Source organism: Schistocerca gregaria, unplaced genomic scaffold, assembly GCF_023897955.1.
Source record: "Schistocerca gregaria isolate iqSchGreg1 unplaced genomic scaffold, iqSchGreg1.2 ptg000451l, whole genome shotgun sequence".
Taxonomy (NCBI): domain Eukaryota; kingdom Metazoa; phylum Arthropoda; class Insecta; order Orthoptera; family Acrididae; genus Schistocerca; species Schistocerca gregaria.
Genome location: NW_026061871.1, coordinates 720,706 through 729,254, shown reverse-complemented (window position 1 = coordinate 729,254; position 8,549 = coordinate 720,706). Strand labels below are relative to the sequence as shown.

At 49.4% G+C, this 8,549-nt stretch overlaps 1 non-coding gene across 1 annotated transcript; it reads right to left on the bottom strand.

The window, feature by feature from the left end:
• Window positions 1–8,475: 8,475 nt before the first annotated feature.
• Window positions 8,476–8,549, bottom strand: Trnat-agu (transfer RNA threonine (anticodon AGU)). The gene has a single exon. It is a non-coding gene; the product is annotated as a tRNA-Thr (tRNA).

Genomic DNA, 8,549 nt, shown 5'->3' with positions numbered 1-8,549 from the left:
CCCCCGTTAACTAGTAGTGCTACATACAGTCATATCAACGTCACAGACCCTTGCACTCCCATTATTCCGCAGACAAACCCTACTCTCTATGTATCAGTGAGGGTGTCTTTCAGGTTTCGTGCATTCTGTATCGAATCGTAGTTGGCCACAATGAAAGTGGCACGCATAACGTCGAAAATAGAGTTCAGACACCGCTCTGAGTAAGACGAACGTGTTGTCCACCTCTAGACTTCAATGACGTTAAGCCGTGATACCTAAGACAGATCTGCACTCGATGACAACATGATAACAGCCGGTCCCCACACTTACATCTTGCTCTCCTTATGACAGTATACATCATATCAGTCTGTGACGCTGGTTTTGCAACTTCTTGCGTGCGTTTATGTTCGCCCCGACCAACACTTACCATGCACTGACCACAAAACATGGAGGAGCCGGGGCTTGAACCCGAGACCGTCCACACGCTAAGCGAACGATCTGCCAACTGAGCTACAGCTACACACACGACCAAGCCTGGCTATTCTCCATTCTTTGCGACTCTGATGTGCACGGACACGATGGTTGGTTGGTTTGTAGCGGCGAAGGTACCAGAATACAAAGGCGCGGACACGTTCATATACACAAGAGTTCCAAGTAGTTTCGATGCTCTGGTATTACGAATGCAAATTCCGTCTGTTTTGAACGTCTTAAATTGAAAGGGCGGTCACAAATTGGCCCATTTCACTCCTTGTCCACAACCACACAGCACCTGAGGTAACAAGCACATCTCGAGCCCCATTGTGCTCTCCATTGTTCATGCCAACTCAGTGCCTCGCTCTTTGCTACTGTGTAAAACTCTTGTCGTCCAACTGCAAAACACTGGGACACAACAAGTTTCCGCGTCCCCATTGCACTGATCGTACTACGAAACGCTCCCCAAACTTGGCAATCACCCATGCAGATGACTTTTCCGACTTTACACGACGCTCACGCAACGCTCACGCTAGTGACAGCCTTATTTATAGTTCGACGTCGCGCCAAAGCCAATGAGCACATTTCGCCTACGGCTTAGGCCGCTCTTCTAGTGTGGTTGCTCTGTGTCTGCAGGCAGCGAGGGGCTGCAAGCTTCCTGTGTTCGCACCTATATCACCTGTGCTTCCTTGTCAGAGACAGACTATCGCAAAACATACAACTCACTCCATGAATTGATTGCTACGGCATCTGTTATCAGCAGTCACAACCAGCAACACCAGTAGCAGCCGACTGCACGCAAAGAATGGCAACGTGCAGTGGGATTTACGTGAAATCGGCCCAATTGTGGATGCTAATCGTTCGCTTGTATCTGCCTACACACCTCTGCCGGTTGGGAATTATTCCACTTGCATGGCAAGGTGCGCATGTAGGTGTGTTAAAAATTCTGCAGGCGCTGGGTATCGATCCCATTACCTCTCGCACACTAAGCGAGCGCTCTACCATCTGAGCTACGCCCACCCCCCCGATAACTAGTAGTGCTACATACAGTCATATCAACGTCACAGACCTTTGCACTCCCATTATTCCGCAGACAAACACTACTCTCTATGTATCAGTGAGGGTGTCTTTCAGGTTTCGTGCATTCTGTATCGAATCGTAGTTGGCCACAATGAAAGTGGCACGCATAACGTCGAAAATAGAGTTCAGACACCGCTCTGAGTAAGACGAACGTGTTGTCCACCTCTAGACTTCAATGACGTTAAGCCGTGATACCTAAGACAGATCTGCACTCGATGACACCACGATAACAGCCGGTCCCCACACTTACATCTTGCTCTCCTTATGACAGTATACATCATATCAGTCTGTGACGCTGGTTTTGCAACTTCTTGCGTGCGTTTATGTTCGCCCCGACCAACACTTACCATGCACTGACCACAAAACATGGAGGAGCCGGGGCTTGAACCCGAGACCGTCCACACGCTAATCGAACGATCTGCCAACTGAGCTACAGCTACACACACGACCAAGCCTGGCTATTCTCCATTCTTTGCGACTCTGATGTGCACGGACACGATGGTTGGTTGGTTTGTAGCGGCGAAGGTACCAGAATACAAAGGCGCGGACACGTTCATATACACAAGAGTTCCAAGTAGTTTCGATGCTCTGGTATTACGAATGCAAATTCCGTCTGTTTTGAACGTCTTAAATTGAAAGGGCGGTCACATATTGGTCCATTTCACTCCTTGTCCACAACCACACAGCACCTGAGGTAACAAGCACATCTCGAGCCCCATTGTGCTCTCCATTGTTCATGCCAACTCAGTGCCTCGCTCTTTGCTACTGTGTAAAACTCTTGTCGTCCAACTGCAAAACACTGGGACACAACAAGTTTCCGCGTCCCCATTGCACTGATCGTACTACGAAACGCTCCCCAAACTTGGCAATCACCCATGCAGATGACTTTTCCGACTTTACACGACGCTCACGCAACGCTCACGCTAGTGACAGCCTTATTTATAGTTCGACGTCGCGCCAAAGCGAATGAGCACATTTCGCCTACGGCTTAGGCCGCTCTTCTAGTGTTGCTGCTCTGTGTCTGCAGGCAGCGAGGGGCTGCAAGCTTCCTGTGTTCGCACCTATATCACCTGTGCTTCCTTTTCAGAGCCAGACTATAGCAAAACATACAACTCACTCCATGAATTGATTGCTACGGCATCTGTTATCAGCAGTCACAACCAGCAACACCAGTAGCAGCCGACTGTACGCAAAGAATGGCAACGTGCAGTGGGATTTACGTGAAATCGGCGCAATTGTGGATGCTAATCGTTCGCTTGTATCTGCCTACACACCTCTGCCGGTTGGGAATTATTCCACTTGCATGGCAAGGTGCGCATGTAGGTGTGTTAAAAATTCTAGAGGCGCTGGGTATCGATCCCATTACCTCTCGCACACTAAGCGAGCGCTCTACCATCTGAGCTACGCCCACCCCCCCGATAACTAATAGTACTACATACAGTCATATCAACGTCACAGACCCTTGCACTCCCATTATTCCGCAGACAAACACTACTCTCTATGTATCTGTGAGGGTGTCTTTCAGGTTTCGTGCATTCTGTATCGAATCGTAGTTGGCCACAATGAAAGTGGCACGCATAACGTCGAAAATAGAGTTCAGACACCGCTCTGAGTAAGACTAACGTGTTGTCCACCTCTAGACTTCAATGACGTTAAGCCGTGATACCTAAGACAGATCTGCACTCGATGACACCACGATAACAGCCGGTCCCCACACTTACATCTTGCTCTCCTTATGACAGTATACATCATATCAGTCTGTGACGCTGGTTTTGCAACTTCTTGCGTGCGTTTATGTTCGCCCCGACCAACACTTACCATGCACTGACCACAAAACATGGAGGAGCCGGGGCTTGAACCCGAGACCGTCCACACGCTAAGCGAACGATCTGCCAACTGAGCTACAGCTACACACACGACCAAGCCTGGCTATTCTCCATTCTTTGCGACTCTGATGTGCACGGACACGATGGTTGGTTGGTTTGTAGCGGCGAAGGTACCAGAATACAAAGGCGCGGACACGTTCATATACACAAGAGTTCCAAGTAGTATCGATGCTCTGGTACTACGAATGCAAATTCCGTCTGTTTTGAACGTCTTAAATTGAAAGGGCGGTCACAAATTGGTCCATTTCACTCCTTGTCCACAACCACACAGCACCTGAGGTAACAAGCACATCTCGAGCCCCATTGTGCTCTCCATTGTTCATGCCAACTCAGTGCCTCGCTCTTTGCTACTGTGTAAAACTCTTGTCGTCCAACTGCAAAACACTGGGACACAACAAGTTTCCGCGTCCCCATTGCACTGATCGTACTACGAAACGCTCCCCAAACTTGGCAATCACCCATGCAGATGACTTTTCCGACTTTACACGACGCTCACGCAACGCTCACGCTAGTGACAGCCTTATTTATAGTTCGACGTCGCGCCAAAGCGAATGAGCACATTTCGCCTACGGCTTAGGCCGCTCTTCTAGTGTTGCTGCTCTGTGTCTGCAGGCAGCGAGGGGCTGCAAGCTTCCTGTGTTCGCACCTATATCACCTGTGCTTCCTTTTCAGAGCCAGACTATAGCAAAACATACAACTCACTCCATGAATTGATTGCTACGGCATCTGTTATCAGCAGTCACAACCAGCAACACCAGTAGCAGCCGACTGTACGCAAAGAATGGCAACGTGCAGTGGGATTTACGTGAAATCGGCGCAATTGTGGATGCTAATCGTTCGCTTGTATCTGCCTACACACCTCTGCCGGTTGGGAATTATTCCACTTGCATGGCAAGGTGCGCATGTAGGTGTGTTAAAAATTCTAGAGGCGCTGGGTATCGATCCCATTACCTCTCGCACACTAAGCGAGCGCTCTACCATCTGAGCTACGCCCACCCCCCCGATAACTAATAGTACTACATACAGTCATATCAACGTCACAGACCCTTGCACTCCCATTATTCCGCAGACAAACACTACTCTCTATGTATCAGTGAGGGTGTCTTTCAGGTTTCGTGCATTCTGTATCGAATCGTAGTTGGCCACAATGAAAGTGGCACGCATAACGTCGAAAATAGAGTTCAGACACCGCTCTGAGTAAGACTAACGTGTTGTCCACCTCTAGACTTCAATGACGTTAAGCCGTGATACCTAAGACAGATCTGCACTCGATGACACCACGATAACAGCCGGTCCCCACACTTACATCTTGCTCTCCTTATGACAGTATACATCATATCAGTCTGTGACGCTGGTTTTGCAACTACTTGCGTGCGTTTATGTTCGCCCCGACCAACACTTACCATGCACTGACCACAAAACATGGAGGAGCCGGGGCTTGAACCCGAGACCGTCCACACGCTAAGCGAACGATCTGCCAACTGAGCTACAGCTACACACACGACCAAGCCTGGCTATTCTCCATTCTTTGCGACTCTGATGTGCACGGACACGATGGTTGGTTGGTTTGTAGCGGCGAAGGTACCAGAATACAAAGGCGCGGACACGTTCATATACACAAGAGTTCCAAGTAGTATCGATGCTCTGGTACTACGAATGCAAATTCCGTCTGTTTTGAACGTCTTAAATTGAAAGGGCGGTCACAAATTGGTCCATTTCACTCCTTGTCCACAACCACACAGCACCTGAGGTAACAAGCACATCTCGAGCCCCATTGTGCTCTCCATTGTTCATGCCAACTCAGTGCCTCGCTCTTTGCTACTGTGTAAAACTCTTGTCGTCCAACTGCAAAACACTGGGACACAACAAGTTTCCGCGTCCCCATTGCACTGATCGTACTACGAAACGCTCCCCAAACTTGGCAATCACCCATGCAGATGACTTTTCCGACTTTACACGACGCTCACGCAACGCTCACGCTAGTGACAGCCTTATTTATAGTTCGACGTCGCGCCAAAGCGAATGAGCACATTTCGCCTACGGCTTAGGCCGCTCTTCTAGTGTTGCTGCTCTGTGTCTGCAGGCAGCGAGGGGCTGCAAGCTTCCTGTGTTCGCACCTATATCACCTGTGCTTCCTTTTCAGAGCCAGACTATAGCAAAACATACAACTCACTCCATGAATTGATTGCTACGGCATCTGTTATCAGCAGTCACAACCAGCAACACCAGTAGCAGCCGACTGTACGCAAAGAATGGCAACGTGCAGTGGGATTTACGTGAAATCGGCGCAATTGTGGATGCTAATCGTTCGCTTGTATCTGCCTACACACCTCTGCCGGTTGGGAATTATTCCACTTGCATTTCAAGGTGCGCATGTAGGTGTGTTAAAAATTCTAGAGGCGCTGGGTATCGATCCCATTACCTCGCGCACACTAAGCGAGCGCTCTACCATCTGAGCTACGCCCACCCCCCCGATAACTAATAGTACTACATACAGTCATATCAACGTCACAGACCCTTGCACTCCCATTATTCCGCAGACAAACACTACTCTCTATGTATCTGTGAGGGTGTCTTTCAGGTTTCGTGCATTCTGTATCGAATCGTAGTTGGCCACAATGAAAGTGGCACGCATAACGTCGAAAATAGAGTTCAGACACCGCTCTGAGTAAGACTAACGTGTTGTCCACCTCTAGACTTCAATGACGTTAAGCCGTGATACCTAAGACAGATCTGCACTCGATGACACCACGATAACAGCCGGTCCCCACACTTACATCTTGCTCTCCTTATGACAGTATACATCATATCAGTCTGTGACGCTGGTTTTGCAACTTCTTGCGTGCGTTTATGTTCGCCCCGACCAACACTTACCATGCACTGACCACAAAACATGGAGGAGCCGGGGCTTGAACCCGAGACCGTTCACACGCTAATCGAACGATCTGCCAACTGAGCTACAGCTACACACACGACCAAGCCTGGCTATTCTCCATTCTTTGCGACTCTGATGTGCACGGACACGATGGTTGGTTGGTTTGTAGCGGCGAAGGTACCAGAATACAAAGGCGCGGACACGTTCATATACACAAGAGTTCCAAGTAGTTTCGATGCTCTGGTATTACGAATGCAAATTCCGTCTGTTTTGAACGTCTTAAATTGAAAGGGCGGTCACAAATTGGTCCATTTCACTCCTTGTCCACAACCACACAGCACCTGAGGTAACAAGCACATCTCGAGCCCCATTGTGCTCTCCATTGTTCATGCCAACTCAGTGCCTCGCTCTTTGCTACTGTGTAAAACTCTTGTCGTCCAACTGCAAAACACTGGGACACAACAAGTTTCCGCGTCCCCATTGCACTGATCGTACTACGAAACGCTCCCCAAACTTGGCAATCACCCATGCAGATGACTTTTCCGACTTTACACGACGCTCACGCAACGCTCACGCTAGTGACAGCCTTATTTATAGTTCGACGTCGCGCCAAAGCGAATGAGCACATTTCGCCTACGGCTTAGGCCGCTCTTCTAGTGTGGTTGCTCTGTGTCTGCAGGCAGCGAGGGGCTGCAAGCTTCCTGTGTTCGCACCTATATCACCTGTGCTTCCTTGTCAGAGACAGACTATAGCAAAACATACAACTCACTCCATGAATTGATTGCTACGGCATCTGTTATCAGCAGTCACAACCAGCAACACCAGTAGCAGCCGACTGCACGCAAAGAATGGCAACGTGCAGTGGGATTTACGTGAAATCGGCGTAATTGTGGATGCTAATCGTTCGCTTGTATCTGCCTACACACCTCTGCCGGTTGGGAATTATTCCACTTGCATGGCAAGGTGCGCATGTAGGTGTGTTAAAAATTCTGGAGGCGCTGGGTATCGATCCAATTACCTCTCGCACACTAAGCGAGCGCTCTACCATCTGAGCTACGCCCACCCCCCCGATAACTAATAGTGCTACATACAGTCATATCAACGTCACAGACCCTTGCACTCCCATTATTCCGCAGACAAACACTACTCTCTATGTATCAGTGAGGGTGTCTTTCAGGTTTCGTGCATTCTGTATCGAATCGTAGTTGGCCACAATGAAAGTGGCACGCATAACGTCGAAAATAGAGTTCAGACACCGCTCTGAGTAAGACTAACGTGTTGTCCACCTCTAGACTTCAATGACGTTAAGCCGTGATACCTAAGACAGATCTGCACTCGATGACACCACGATAACAGCCGGTCCCCACACTTACATCTTGCTCTCCTTATGACAGTATACATCATATCAGTCTGTGACGCTGGTTTTGCCACTTCTTGCGTGCGTTTATGTTCGCCCCGACCAACACTTACTATGCACTGACCACAAAACATGGAGGAGCCGGGGCTTGAACCCGAGACCGTCCACACGCTAAGCGAACGAGGTAACAAGCACATCACGAGCCCCATTGTGCTCTCCATTGTTCATGCCAACTCAGTGCCTCGCTCTTTGCTACTGTGTAAAACTCTTGTCGTCCAACTGCAAACCTTGGGACACAACAAGTTTCCGCGTCCCCATTGCACTGATCGTACTACGAAACGTTCCCCAAACTTGGCAATCACCCATGCAGATGACTTTTCCGACTTTACACGACGCTCACGCAACGCTCACGCTAGTGACAGCCTTATTTATAGTTCGACGTCGCGCCAAAGCGAATGAGCACATTTCGCCTACGGCTTAGGCAGCTCTTCTAGTGTGGCTGCTCTGTGTCTGCAGGCAGCGAGGGGCTGCAAGCTTCCTGTGTTCGCACCTATATCACCTGTGCTTCCTTGTCAGAGACAGACTATCGCAAAACATACAACTCACTCCATGAATTGATTGCTACGGCATCTGTTATCAGCAGTCACAACCAGCAACACCAGTAGCAGCCGACTGCACGCAAAGAATGGCAACGTGCAGTGGGATTTACGTGAAATCGGCGCAATTGTGGATGCTAATCGTTCGCTTGTATCTGCCTACACACCTCTGCCGGTTGGGAATTATTCCACTTGCATGGCAAGGTGCGCATGTAGGTGTGTTAAAAATTCTGGAGGCGCTGGGTATCGATCCCAGTACCTCTCGCACACTAAGCGAGCGCTCTACCATCTGAGCTACGCCCACC